We start from the raw sequence: 15,803 nt of genomic DNA, 5'->3' as shown, positions 1-15,803 counted from the left end.
GTTGGGTCTGAAGACTACAGATGGGGGCGTGACCAGACCACCGTAGTCCACTCATCCTCACTGCTTGTGGCTGGTGGCTAAAAGCTACATTAGCCGCTACTAGCACTACTTAAACATATGAACTAACCCCTTCAGTGACAATTGTAAAAGGCCTTTAGACGTTCAGTATGACAGAGAGGTGTCTTAAATTCCCAGAATATATGTCAATAGGTCTTTTGTTACTATATAATATAACTTCAAAGCCTAGGTTTGTATCTCATTAGCTTTGACGGAAGAAGTCTGTCTTTTGCCATTTTTTTTCTATGTTGCGTCCCTCTCTCCACCACCATCGCCCCATGTAATTTTCTCTAAATAGTCCCTTTGTCTTCTTAATCAATACACAATGAGAAAGTGACAAACCTTTCTTTGCTGTATTAGGGAACAGGTCAGTTTTTTCTCAGATGGGTACATTTCTCTCTCAAATATCCTGACAAACAGACAATCGATAGGAGATGCAGGGAGGCGAGGATTTGTAATGAGAGTGCCTCTGACGGCGCAGGGAGACTGTGTCTGATTACTATTGGCAGACTATAAGACGGTGAAAAAAGAGCCTCTCCATGAATCCGATGACACTTCACCTCATGAGTTGCATCGCCTTACTTCTGAAGTTTTCTTAGAAAACAAACACATGGGAGATTTGGAGATTTTCCAAAAGAGACAGCGCAAAATAGGGCCTTAAAAAACCACCAAATCTGATAAATGGCGAGAGGTGAACAGAACCACTGAAGAGAAAAAAGGATGAATGAGTGCAGATGGGAATGCTAGAGAAACTTGGTGAGGTATACAGTATGTCAGTAGAAAAACTGGATGGATAGAATCAGTGGTGATAAAGGAGGATAAAAGGTTCAGACTTGGGTCTACTAATTATTTTGCTTTGCCTACATGTGCAGGGTTTGCTTTTGAGAAATATCGCTCAGAAGTCTTCTCTTTTCTCTAGAAACTATTGCAGGTTTATGATATCAATCCCTGAACTATTACTATTACTATAGCTATAACATTCAATTGATTTACATAATTAAATCCATAACTGCAGGTGATTAAATGTGGGGAGAGAATAGAAATGTTTTCCTTGGATGATATATAAAAAAAGGCAAATTGGAATCCTTTGATCGAGTAATCCAAGAGTTCATTACTGACACTTACTGACAGGATTTCTGAGTTCTCCCACAATACTCAGAATTGTTTTCTGACAATATTAAGTGAAATGGAGCTGGTGACATGGTTCTTTTTTACTTTTTACTTTTTTGACTACCACTGTACTAAAGTAAAGATCATTCAAATTTGTCATTATGTGAGAAATCAGGGGCAACATTTTCCTTCCATAATGAAATTGTAAGTATGACTGGTCATAAAATGAATTTATAATATGAAATATGTACTATCATGTCACTTATACAAGGATTAAATTACAAGCACACCAAATAATACCTGTGGAGTAAGGACACATTGAAATAAAGGGATGAATAGAGATGAAGTATTGAAAGAAGACTAGCAGTATTTGTATTGAGGGTTATATGGGATGAAAGTAAACATGGGTTCAACAATGTCTCACCTTTAGAACCTGTTCCAGGTTCTCCACTTTGTCTTGGAGTTGGCTCCTCTGCTGCTGGGCCACGTCTCTCTCCTGGCTCACTACAGCAAAGGTCTGTCTCAGCTGCTCATAGTCTGATTGCACCTATGTGAAGAGAAAGAGTCCAGATGCGAGGGAGGGAGGGAGGGACAAGGAAAAGACAAAAAAGAGCAGGAGGAGATTAAGAGGATTATAAACAACATGGAACTAAACAGCCATGAAAAAAGGTCAGCAGAGACACAGGTAAACAGAAAAACATCGAAGTGAGGAGAAACACTTTCATTTCCTCCCTTTCTTTTTACTTGAGCAGAGTAAATGTACCATTTATTCAGTTATTTTCAAAGAGGAATAGAAACATGCAATTTTTATGAGGTTTGTTCTTTTTACATTTATGAATAGAGGCTGTTCTTTTTTTTTTTTAGCTGGAGGGTTGATTGGGAGTTCAGAGTCTGAAGAGAAATTAATCAGCACATTTCAATTTGGCCTTGATGAGACAGAGCTGCTGACTGAAGCGTTCTGCCTCTCGCTCCTTCATCAGTCAGAGGCCTTGAGTCAAGCTGGTTCCTCTCAAGGTGGCCTCATAGGATCGAGCAGAACCATCCCTCAGCAGTACACCAATCATCTCATTAACAAGCAAAAGAGACGAGCGTACAATAGATAAGCTCGCTTACTCAACGTGCACAAAACTGCACTGCTTCTAAGGGAACGAGTGCATTCATATTGTGGAATTTATGACTGGAGCTCTATTAAACTGACTATATCACGTTGAACGAGTAGCATAATACTCATTTTCAAAACTTAATCTAGAGACCCAAAGATGGTTTACATAATAAAATGAAAAAGGGGGAGTAAAAACAACCTCTAAAACTAAAATCAAATATAAGTGCAGAACAGTGTAAGGTATAAAAACTAACTTTAAATATAGTATAATATATAATATAACAAATATTCTAATCTTATATATATTTGATAAATATTCTGTCCTTGGTTGGGCTATTTAATCAGCAATATTCAAATATTTCTTCATAACCGAACTAACTAATTGTCAACAGGCAGCACCCTGACTCACCATTGGTGATTCTTTATAGGGGTGGAAACAATAACATGAACATTGAGTCCAATACAAGCCCACTATGATTTTGAGTCAATATATTTCCTTTTGAAACTGTCAGTGATACACAGTTATTTCTTTTGAACTCTCTGACAAATAGCCTCCACAGAAAGTACAATTTATTTTCTGTGATTACTTTCTCTAATAATATCACCCCTTTCATCTGTTCTCTGCCTCTTTTCTCTCTTTCGTACCTTCATTTTTTCTCTCTTTGCTCTGTCCACCACACGCTGCCAGGATTGCTCTTACAAACCCGTTGCGCCTCATTCATGCCGTATATGTGGCCGGACTGGACCCACTTCCTTCATCATCTCTGTGCCCACCTTGTCTGTGCACAGATGGCATCTTTTTGCGTGGCACGGTGGAGCAAAAAGCTCCGAGCTGAGTCCCTGGACGCGTGTCAAATCTGCCCCCTCTGTGAAAGTCACTATTAGCGCCAGAGTAGCTAATCGCCTACCATCACAGACTGTCTCCATCTGGGTCTGTGTGTTTGTGTGTGTGTGTTTATGTATGCATGTGTGAAGTGGGAGACTCTGGCTGACTGTGCCAGCGAAGAACACAATGATGGAAAAAGGAAACATAGCAATGATGTGTGTGTTAAAGACGGTAGACATGACATTAATAGCACATGTGGGCTGAACAGCAATATAAAGAATATGAAGAGGCAACACATGATAACATGTATGATGATGATAAAAAAAGGCTGCAGGTGTATTGATCTGCACAGACGGTTCACAGATAGATTTTTAAGACCTTGTGCATGTGGTACGTAGCACCTATATCACTGGAAGTGTAATACACAATAGATTTAACCATTGATCATGGCCTGGTTGACCATTGATCAACATTGTGTGTGTGTGTGTGAGCTTGATTGTGCACTGCGTGTTAGATGCCATACCTGTTCATATTCGGACGCGGTCAGGTGTTGGTTGATCAGCTCAAGGTTCAGACGATTTTTCTCCTGCAAGGCGGCATGGAGCTTTGCCCTCTGAATAAACAAGAGACACAAAAGAGAGTTTGGTGTGCTGCATCATTAAGATGCATCCTCTTCCTCATTGCAAAGACTTTCATGTCTGACTGCATCATGTATGCAAGCAACACAGCGCAACTCCATCTTTAAAACTATTATGTAAGCGACAGATGAAAGACTCAGGTTAGTGCCGATCCCTCCCTCCGTCTGTACGCATGTGTGTGTGTGTGTGTGTGTGTGTGTGTGTGTGTGTGTGTGTGTGTGTGTGCGTGTGTGTGTGTGTGGGGTGGGGGGGGGCTAAGCTTTTCTCTAAGATGCTGTCTGGAGGACAAAACCCACAGCTGCACACTGTCACCCTCCATTTGGTATATGGCATTAGGAATGGACGGGGGGGGAGCTGGGAAAAAAAGGGGGGGGGGGGAGACTGGGAGAGAGAGGAACGGAAGTGGGAAAAGGTTTGAGGGAGAAATAGTCAGGAAAAAACCCTAACAGACTGATGAGATGAAAGGACGGAATGAGGGAGTGGTGAACATGTCAGCTGAATGCTAAATAGGCAAATGAGTGCATAGTGTGAGTTAAAAACCTAGCGAGCTCAAGATGAGATTAAGTTGCATGCCAGGTAAAAAAAAAAAAAAAAAAAGCAGCTCCTGTCTGCACTCTCTGCTGCCCAGATCCACATTCAGAAGTTGTCACGCCGCTGGTGCTGCAGGTACTCAAGCATTACATAATTACGGCAGACTCAAACTAGGGCATCGCTCTCCTCCTATCACTGCGCGGAGCATTTGAGAGACTGCGACTGGTCATATCCGGGGCCCATAATACCACTTCATGCCAGTGCACTGAGCTCATACTGTTGATTGTCATTCTCAGCATCCTCATCATAATATGTGGTTTATTCCTTTATAATAGCAGTCGAGCCTTTTGTCTGTTCAGCTTTGTCTTTATACAAAAAAGCAACAGGAGTCGATCACAGCTTTTATTTTTGTCGTACGTCTAGCACGTTGACATGGTGGCTTCAAGACCAGTGGGGTTTCAACATGTCTTATTAATCTAAAAATATTAGATCACAAGTATTGTCACAAAAAGAGGGTTTAATCTAATTGCCACCTATGTGTCATAAACTGATTAAAAGCACATATGACTCCATTCTAGCTCCATAAATCACAGCGGACTGTGTTGTTTTTATTCCACACAAATGAGCAGCACCATCTAAACACTGTGATACACCTCACATACATGCACTATGCTCTCATGAGTCTGTTTGCTAGGATATATATTCAAGCAAAAGAGGAGCTCAGGCATCGTACGTCACACTGCTGCACAAGAGAAGATTGTGCAGCTCAGAGGTTTTATGATCAAATTTATCAGTACAAATGGAGGAACTCGATAAACCCTCGCCAAGAGGAGAAGAGAGAAAAACAAAGAGAGAGAGGGAGGCCAAGCCAGGTTCATCCTTCTCTCTGTGTGCAGACAGAGAGACAACCAGGGCTGTCGGAGGAAGACACAATCAAACCGAGACACAGATAGAGAGAACAGACAAGGACGGGAAGACACAGAGACTGGTGAGTGAGTTCATGCGCTGCTCTTATTGTGTAACGCTGTCTCCGCATCACATCACCGCAGACTCCAGAGCAGCAGCAGCAATTGTGCAGAGCCACACCTAGCTACAGTAGCAGCCCCCCCAAAAAATGATCTTGTTCTTCTGCCTTCGACTGGTAATTATGAAAGACGTGACACATCATGGAGGTGCCAGCTGTGGTCGTCTTACATTACATTACATTACAGTCATTTAGCAGACGCTTTTACCCAAAGCGACTTACAATCAGTAGTATATTACATATCATTCACCCATTCACACACTGATGACAGGCTACCATGCAAGGTGCCACCATCAGACTCTAACTAACATTCATGCAACATCCAGTCCACACCGATGGCAAGCCTTCAGGAGCAACTTGGGGTTAAGTGTCTTGCCCAAGGACACATCGACTGCGAAGCCGGGTATCGAACCACCGACCCTCTGATTGGAGAACTACCTTGCTCTCCACTACACCACAGCCGCCGTCCTCTGAGTCGATACACTCCAGGACGTGGCCTTGTTGTTGACACCAAAAGGAAGCATTGGTGGGGGTTGGAAGGAATGTAAAGGTAACTGGAAAGAAGTGATTGACAGGTCGAGTAAAGACAGTTCAAGCGGAAGAAAAGTTTAGGGTTCATTTGAGGTTGCTATGATAACAAAAAGAAAGAAAGACACATAGAAAAAAATAAAAAAAATAATGACCTTTTAAAGGCTTCTTTTTTTTTTTATGGGCCTTAGGAATGATGTCTGCTTCTCCACTTCCTCCCACTTCCATCCAGTGAATCACACATTCACAGCTCTGCTTAACACTTCACAACATCTTGTAAACACATTGCTATACTGCTAAGCCGAGGGACACACGCACACATTCCTGCGCCAATTTAAACCTTCAATATGCACCAATAAACAGAGAAATCTGGTTAGAATATATAAATGATTTGATGGAAAAACACCTTAAAATGGGATTAACAGCAGGACATCTGTCCAGATCCATGTTTGAGTGAAAAGTGTGGCATACGTGTGTGTTGTGTGAATCTGTAGCTGGTTGTGAAATTTGAGATCAATATGTTTGTGTAGAAAGAGTACACAAGCTAGGGGTGGAGGCCTCAACACCACTAATGACTAATTCACTTCGACAACTTCTTTTTTTTTCTCTTTCCTCTTCTGTCCTTTCGCTCCATCTATCTCTGTCCCCCCCTACACACACACCCACACACACACACACACACACACACACACACACACACACACACACACACACACACACACACACACACACACACACACACACACACACACACATGCATGCACTTTCCCCTCCATCACCACCATGATAATCATTCTCTCCCCAAACCCACTAATTTAGCTGCTGGCCCTAAATCTGCTCTGCTCACTGTGGCCTCTCACTGAGCTTCTAAAGAACCAGAATCTAATCTACAGCCGTACAAGTGAATCCTAAATCTAATTTAGCAAGAGTCTGCATCAGGAGTCTTAGTTTATATCATTTTGTAGGAGCAAATCAATCAGATTACAATAGTAGTGTTTTCCACTATGCTTCAGAAAAAAAATATAAATTGCTTTTCCACAACTGGCTGGCTTTCAGAAAACTTTAAAGGAATAGATTCACATTTTGGGAAATGCCCTTATCTAGACTTTTTTGACGAAAGTTAGATAAGCAGTTTTATCTCACACTATATATAAAGCTACAGCCAGGAGTTGTGGTTTTGACGATCTTCATCACTTGTTTTGAACCAAAACTATTTTATGATCTGGCTATGTTGAAGGGAAAAAGGCCAAGCTGCACCGTATAACAAGATACAAAACTAAGACATATTAGTGCCTCTGATTTTTGTAATATCATGCGTCACTGCAAAAAACATACAAATAATGCAGTGTAATGTTTTCCGCCAGACCAGAAAAATTACTTAGATTTGGCAACAAGCTGTCAGAATATAAAATGTTTATTTTGTTCCAGGTATTTCCCGCTGGGTTCTGATAACTTGATTTTAAGGAGTTCAGCAGAAAGACATGTACTGTATTCATACTGATACAAATTTGCTGGGAAGAATCTTAAAATATTCCTTCTCTTTCATAAAGAGCACATCCAGCTTTGTTTAACCCAATTTACTCCGGTCCTCATAGCTGTTTTAGATTCTTGAACATGCTGTATTTTTCCATGCAGGCTTAAAATGTATTTAAGGATGTGATAGTGCTTTTGTATTGCTGATGTGCCACTTAATAATAAAACAGACATTAATGGGAATTAATTGCAACATTCAAATATTGCCTCTTGCAAGCCAACAGAAAATTACACGGACAGGATCTTGGATTTGCTTAATTTAGAAAAATACAGGTTTTGGATCATATTGGTAGTATCAAATATTGCAGTATCATATTTGAGTAAGCATTAGCCAGTAGCTGCGGCACTTATAATGGAGAAAAGATGAAGGATGAAGTAACTGGTGCAGAGTGAAATTTCTACAATGGCTTCTGCTGACTCTAAATGGGATTTTTTTTTTTTTTTGTGGGTAGAGGATTGCTGCTGCTCTCCCTCAACTCCCAGGGGGATTGTCATTAATCAGATGTCACGGTGAAACACTTTGTTCCACTTAATCGTCACATAGACGACATCAGCTGTCTTCAGTCGGAGCACCAGTGAAGTCACAGACAAGCAGAGATGTCCTATTAAATGTAATAAGTGAAGTTACAACCTTCATGTTCAATATATATAGAAATTAAGATATATATGCTTCTGCAACATGCTGAGTTTTGTTGCATTTGATCATCAAAACAATAATGCCGTTTTTTTTCCAACTGCAACTCGATGTGAAAGTTAAACTGGAGTTCATGACTTAAGTGTGGAGATCATAATAGACAAATTTACTGTCCTTACAAAGACCTCGCCTCACTCTCAACCCAAAGATAAAGCATAATCTCTTCTTTGTCTTCCTTTCTAAGTTATATTAGGTACGGAGCAGACTGGTTTTTTAAACTGATCCTCAAACAAAAGGCTTCTCGCTTCTGTATCAGAGGATTTCAATCTTATTTGGAATATTGTGATATTATTAATTCAAATTTTAAACTCTCTCCAATGCCGTCCTCTAAACGTTGTGCAGAATGTAAAACAGGACAACTAAAGTTAATGTGTGTGTGCAAACCAACAACCATGTGTGTAACTGTGTCAGAGGTTTTTCTGCACTTGTGTGGTTGGAGAATGGGCAAATGGAGTCAGAGCCATGACTGCTGTCCCACCACTAATCGCTGCTGCTACATCAGCTGCCAGTCAGCACTGTCCAATAGCTGAAGCAGTCAGGACCATGGACAGCTCCCTCAACTGTGGGGCCTTCTGGATAAAAACTGAATGTATAAAATCGGCTTTAATGATTCAACTGTGCATGTTTCAACTGTCAATTTTGCATGATGTGTCACATTAAAGCCTGAAATATCAAAAGCTAGGGTGTATACATTCACATATACTCAAACAACAAAGTATATTTACAAATACAATTAAGGAATATGAATCAACTTTTTTCTTTTACAAATACTTTAAAAAAAAAAAGAGCCTAATAGCATCGGACACCTTTTTAGTAATTTCGGTAGGCTACCTGACCATTTAAAAACTCTGCTGTACCATTAACTACAAATTGCTTTTTACAACAGTAATGACCATTGTTGAGGGCATGCCATAAAATCTTTCTCAACTTCTATAGGATGCAATTGGTTTCCGTTCATTTAGGTATACCATGAAAATAAAAAGAAAAGGTACCCTGTGGAGTTTCTGACCACTAGTAAGGCTACGGTGCAATGCTGTTAAGAATGGACCACAGTATGCGTATGACACATGCGTAGTTTAACTGGTGCTCCGGTGCTGGAGGATTACAGCAGGTGGGGCTATAAATAAAAGGGATGGTGTCTGCTCAGGTGCTCTTAGGGTGAGCTCGGCCTTACCAAACTTTTTGCGTACGCTCTTATGTATGGCAACCTTAATACATTAGAACATTTTCAAGGCGTTTGTTAGATTTGCTTATGACATTTTATTAAAGATCTTCCTAATAATTGCAATTCTCACCCATAAAGTAGGTCACTATCACTTAGTTAGGATGCCCCAGTGAAATGACTCAATCATCCTCATGTTCTATGATCGTACGTCAGCAAGTGAGCCTTTTGGCAAGTGCAGACATGATTTTACTGCGCATGTGTTGTACCCCAATGACATGACCCAATATGAAGATGCAGAATCTCCCTCCTTGACGTCAATGAGGATGTACATACATATGAACAAGTTATTGGGCGACATGAAGAAGCGTAGCAACAGGCCAGCAAGGGTAGCAAAGAAGAAGACTTCCAGGCTGGCAAACATGGAAGTAAACTATTTAAATATCCACAAAATCAGCTCTGCAAATTTGTTAAGTTGACGATGGAAATGCATCAGCACCTTTGTTAGACTTCAAGGATACATACAAATACGTAACAATGTAATGTAGCCGAGATAGAACACACTTTCAAGGTTGATGATAACTTTAAAGCAGTTGAGCATTGGCACTGTACATCCCTACTTAAGCAATTGGTTATGAAAAAGAGGGACATTTTGGAGATTTATTGTTTAGCATTAGCAAGGTCTTCACTGCAGTATAAAAAATGATATATAACACAGAGTTTGTCCTCTGAAGGGCTCAGTAGGTGTTTGCCTTTTCACTAAAGACTTCTATCCCACTTAATATTCAGGCAAAAAATCAGCTTCTTTTGGCAGACTGTTGCAAGTTTCAAGATCATTTTGAGATCGATCGTTACAATTCAAAATACTGTGCATGGCACCAGGACAACTCCTGGCTAATAGATGCACAGTACATACACAAAACAGTGATTTTCATTTTTTCTTTTAACCTTTAATCATCACCTACCTTTCATGTAGTGTTCATGTGTGCCACCTTATTTGGAATGCAACCTTTCGCATTACTCACCTATTCTTTGTGCTTATAATGAAGCGGTGAATGTTACTAAAATGTCACCAATAGATCTTTCATCAACATGCTATAAAATCGTTTCCTTTTGTGTCTATTTCACCTTCTGCACTAATGTGTCTCTACAGGTGCCTCATTCATAAAACATAAATGTGTGGCTCATCCTTGTATGCGTGTGCATAAGACCTACAAGGACATTTTGAATGAGTGTAGCCTAAACCATAGAAATGAAATAGTAGTAGAACGGAGTACCGTTGACATTGCAACTGGTGTAGTGGGCTAACTTCCCCATAAACTAAACCGACTTCAGGCATGTCACAGACTCACTAAGGTGATCTTTTGCAGTAACAACTTAAATGTTCAGTGGAGTAGTAACCTTATAAAGCACAGAGAGCCAGAGTAAATGAGTAAAGTTTAACAACCTTACGCTTCAACTAACTCTCGTCACAGTGTAAGACAGCATATTGCTTTTCCCAGATGAGTGACAACTTTGTTCTGCTTAATTTATGTAACTAATGTAGCATTAAATCTTGGTGGAATTAACAAGTTAGTTAGCTAACTGGCTAGACAGCTACTCTGGTTACAGAAAATTAGTCAAACAGCGGGCTTAACGCTCTCTTCTCCGCATACATTTTATGGCCCCACTTACGTGTTGTCCTCATTTTCTTTTGTAATAGTTCAATGTCCATTCTACTCCTCTTCTATTTCTGTGGTGTAAAACTGTGGACGCAGATGGCAGTGGGTAACATTAATATAGTGAAGTGTGAGTTGAAGTATTTGTGTGTGTGTGTGTGTGTGTGTGTGTGTGTGTGTGTGTGTGTGTGTGTGTGTGTGTGTGTGTGTGTGTGTGTGTGTGTGTGTGTGTGTGTGTGTGTGTTTGTGTGCATGTGCGTGCGTGCGTGCGTGCATGTGCATGCAAGCATGAATGAGTTGCATAACTAGCATCTCCAGGCATACATCAGCCTTAAGCTCTTGTGCGTCCACAGTGTTCCAGACCTCTCATCTGAATCCTAAGGATTCAAAATCCCTAAAAAGTGATTAATGTGGCAAGAACTACCTCTCATAATAAACGAATACACACTCTATTAAGTAAAAACTGTAAGTTGTCACAATGTGTAATACCCTAATTATTTGAGGAAACCCCCTGTTGTTAGTAGATATGTAAATAAAGGTTTGCAAAAATGTCTCTAGTACGAAAAACGTGACTCACTCTTGCAGATTTAATAATGTGGATCAACTGGAGCCTGAATGGAAACCAGGCCTACGCAGTCAGAGACGTTTAATATTAATGTCTCAAGCCCAAAAGACCCTATACAGGTCAATCTGGCGGCAAAGATTTTATGCACATATAAAATCTTCTTACTGGGAAGAAATCCCGGCACAGACTGTACAGTCTTTTGTGCTAAGTGAAACCACATACTCAAAATTTTACCAAGTATGATAAGTGTTCAAAGACTCATATCTGAGCACAAATAAAGAGCCTTGCGGGATATGTAGTTTCAAATTTTGCTCACCTTTTCTCTTGAGCAAAAATCAAACAGCTTGTGTTTTGTTTAAACGCCCTGGTTTCTCCACATCCTGCCGTGTGTGTTTTAGTGTGTGGGTGTGCAGAGCGGGAGACAATCCAGAGTTTTATGGAGGAGAGAAGACAGAGGAGAGGCAGGGAGAGGCAGGGAGAGGCCGGCGCTATCGTCAGGAGAGATTAACTTCTCCTCCACGTAACGCACATCCTCATTCACCTCACTGCTCGACCTCCTCTGTCTTCTCCTGTTACTCATCTGAACTCTGCTAAGAGTCTGTAATGCCTGTGCTTGTGTATGTATTGTAAACATATATGCAGTTTATACAGTGTTTGCCTTTGAGTCTCCACAGATGCTCAGGGACGCATGTTACCATATTGCAACAAAGCACAGCTGATTTGTCACGTCAAACAGCTCACAACAACAAGTTTTAGGCCCACATATGAGGCAAGTTACCAAATAGCTATGGTTTCCATTTCCCCAAATTTGCAAAATGCATGCTTCAATTTTCAACATGAGGACTTTTCCCCTCAATTAAGTATGATACTTTTCACTAATAAAAAAAACTGGATAAATGCAATGCAATGCATGAGCAAGTGAGAGCCTGTAGGATTCAAAAATGTTTCTGCAATTTGCAAGCGACAATTGTTTGAAATAAATGATGCTGCCGCAATTTGCAATCAGCTTATGTACTTAATAAAAAAAGGAAAAAAAAAATTAAATGCAGCCTTTAGATGTCTGTAGACTGCGATTGAGACTATAAGACCCATCTTGCATAGTGTGACATGCATTGACCTTATAAGATTGTTATTGCACAATCCCTGTCAAATTGTGTGATGAATGCCTGGTGAACCTTAGTGCTTATGTGAATCCAGATGCAAGAACTCAAAGTCTTCCAACTATGCTACTCTTATGTTCTGAACATTTTGCAACACATTAAACATGCTTTACCCATAGCACAGTTTTCCTTTATAGAAAAAACTCGAAGAAATGGAGCAGGTAATGAAGCAGGTGAAAAAAGTTACATGAAAAGCCAATTTTGCAAAGTGACTTCATGGTAGCTCTGTTTTAGCAGTAGCATCATGCTTGTTCAGCAGTGTTTTCGTTGTCACATTCTGATTGGTTGGTTTGTCAGTTGTCACATTGTTGGATTTTGGTCCTAAATTTTTGCGTAGCTTGTCTTTCGTCACTGAGGTTATAAAGAATGTCAGACTATAGACGCATTATACAATCCAAGAACACCGTTTTTGATTGAGATCCAAAGATTTTGCCATGTTTCTTTCATTAAACTCAAAGAAAAAATTTACATTTGAAGCACAATTTGATGTAAGACGTGAACCTACAATTTTTCCCAACTGGATCTAAATCCAATCTGAAAGTGGTCTGAACAGGACCAGGGAGAAAGAGAGAGCCCATGTGAGCATATTGACTTTGACTGTGTACTATATGTTATATGTAGAGTTGCTCCAGCTGTACTGTATATGGAGGGCCCTCCAGGGGAAACGCTGGCCTCTCTTGAGAATACACATGCCCCACAGGAAACATTAGGGCAAGGGAACGTGCATATTGAAGTGTGTGCACGCGCTGCACGTACATACCCAGGCAGCAGGCAGTGAGAGTGAAATAGGGCTCCCATGACGTGAGAAGCAAAGCTCCGAGTCACATTGATGACATAACACATTTGATGTGAACAGGACCTATTGTTCCCTCAGGCCACGGAGAATATCAGAGGCCTGGAAAATAAGTTCTGAGGAAGATCAGTGTAATGCTAATGAGAAGCCCAAGAGCTGGTTAGGGATTACATGTGCTTCGATGGACCTTCATGCTCACATAATGCTTGGATGGAGCTCCATGCTCAGAATACACACGTGCACACACAAAACACACACAAGCTGGCGAATAAACGCTCGCACAAAAGCAAATCCATAAAACTCTCTCTCATACACACACACACACACACACACACACACACACAAACCACACCCGAACAAGGATGCACACACAAGTCTATATGTGCATATACACAGACCCACACACAATACCCACAAATACACACTCACGTGACCCCAATCTGCAGCAAAACATACTGCACAAGGTGCTAAATAATTTACATCTGACCCCATTGCACAGTTGCTAAAATGTACAGTACGCTAGGAATACACTGACGGAGCCTTAGCAGAGGTTTCCTCGCCACTGGTTTCTAGACTGATGCCTACTGTAGGTATATCCCATTACAAAAACAGCAAACTACCCCTGCAATGTTTAACAGTGCAAAATTTGCATTTTATACTCATCAGCAGATGCTTCAAAATGCAGCAAACGGTCTTCTTACAAAGACAAAGCTCTGGGAGAGGGTTATGCAGTGATGCACTCTTTGCATCAGCTGCCAGGAGATTTTAAAATTAATCATATTAGTTTTTGTTTAGATTTTTCAGGCAGGAGACAGTGAAGTCCATGAGTACGTTTCCTAATTGACTTACAGGAGACACATGCTCATTTTCAGGTTCATACCTGTGTTTAGGGTTTCTACTAGGACATGTTCAAATGCTTTACTGTTTTCTCATACTGTCAGTCTGAATATACCTGTATTCAACCTCGTTTAAGCGCCTGTCGCTTTAAGCTCTGTCTGCTTTGATTGGCTCGCGAGAAAAAAATATGGTGCACCTTTACAAGTTCTTCTCAAGCAGTGGGTGGATATACTCCTAGAGGGGGTGGTTTATTCTATTATCTTATCTTATTTGTGGGTTGGTAGACACTCCAGATACCAAAATGCATGAGCAAATGCACTGAAAAAGGGAGTTTTTCATGATACTTCTTCTTTAAGTCACTCGACTTACCAGGGACTGCTGGATGTTTTGTCTCTGCTTTGCATAAAATGAATAACGGGCATTTGCTAAAGTTAGGAATAGTTGTTGCTCTTAATAACAAAGTTGATCATAAATATTAGTAATTTGCATTCCATTGCAGATATATTGCTCTTGTTGAGGTCATTTCAGTTTTACTAATTTGGTTTTGTTGCTGTTGCATTTGTTTCTATCCTGCCCATTTGACATTTAGTACTAAATAATTTTATTGTGAGGCACTTGCATTAATAAATCATTGCCTATTTTACATATGTACCTATTTTTTTTTATCTCCATTAGTATTGCACAAGCCTACAAATGGTTCCTCTTGTGAGCAGAGCAACAGAGCAGAAAATAATTGGGACTGCTACCATGACTACATGGTTAGCCTTTGAACAAAACATGAAAATCACCCTTTAATCTATCACAGACTTCTGTCTCATGAATCTCACTGATGTCTGGAAAATGTTCCTTCAAAAAAATTTGATAATGAGATCTTGGATTTTTTTTTAAAAAAACAATCACTTACAGATGATAAACAGTCCCCATCATCTGGGCTCAAAACAAATCTGCTATTGTTAACTTATATTTGTGCTTGAATTTTTTCTCAGGATCCAATGACAGAAATATAGAGAATTCCATAATGTTTCCTGTAACAGTGTGTGGCAAATGCATGTGGCCGACTTTTAGGTCTCAAGTGAGCAGGACTCGGTGGCACAGAGCAATAGGTGACAGTTACAAGAGCACAGGTCCTGTCATGTCATCTGTATCCAAACAGGCTGGTGTGTCTGACAGTGTGTACTCCTCTCTCTCTCTCTCTCTCCATCCTCTCTCCCTTCCTCCCTCCATCTCGTTGCCCTTGGTGTTCACTCCACCAAAGGCTCCTGTCCTATGTTTAATCATTCAAGCCCATCCAGACACAAACCACTGGGGGCTGAAAGGAAGGAGGAAGAGAAACGGAAGTGTTGAGTGAAGGGGAAATGTAGAGAAAGACAAGAGGCACAAGACAGGTGTAATTTAGGTAATCAAGCCGTTATTTAGAGGAACAGGGACTGAGAGGAAAGTGTGATCTCAACAGAGAGGAGACAAAGGGGACGGAGAGAATAGGGTTGAAAGTGAAGGGAGAAGTCAATCTAAAAAAAGGACAGGAGACAGTGGGAGACAATTAGTGCTGCGGAATAAACAGGCTTTTAATCAGCATGTGTCTTTG

Source organism: Anoplopoma fimbria, chromosome 14 (assembly GCF_027596085.1).
Source record: "Anoplopoma fimbria isolate UVic2021 breed Golden Eagle Sablefish chromosome 14, Afim_UVic_2022, whole genome shotgun sequence".
Lineage (NCBI taxonomy): Eukaryota > Metazoa > Chordata > Actinopteri > Perciformes > Anoplopomatidae > Anoplopoma > Anoplopoma fimbria.
Note: the sequence above shows the minus strand (reverse complement) of the source record.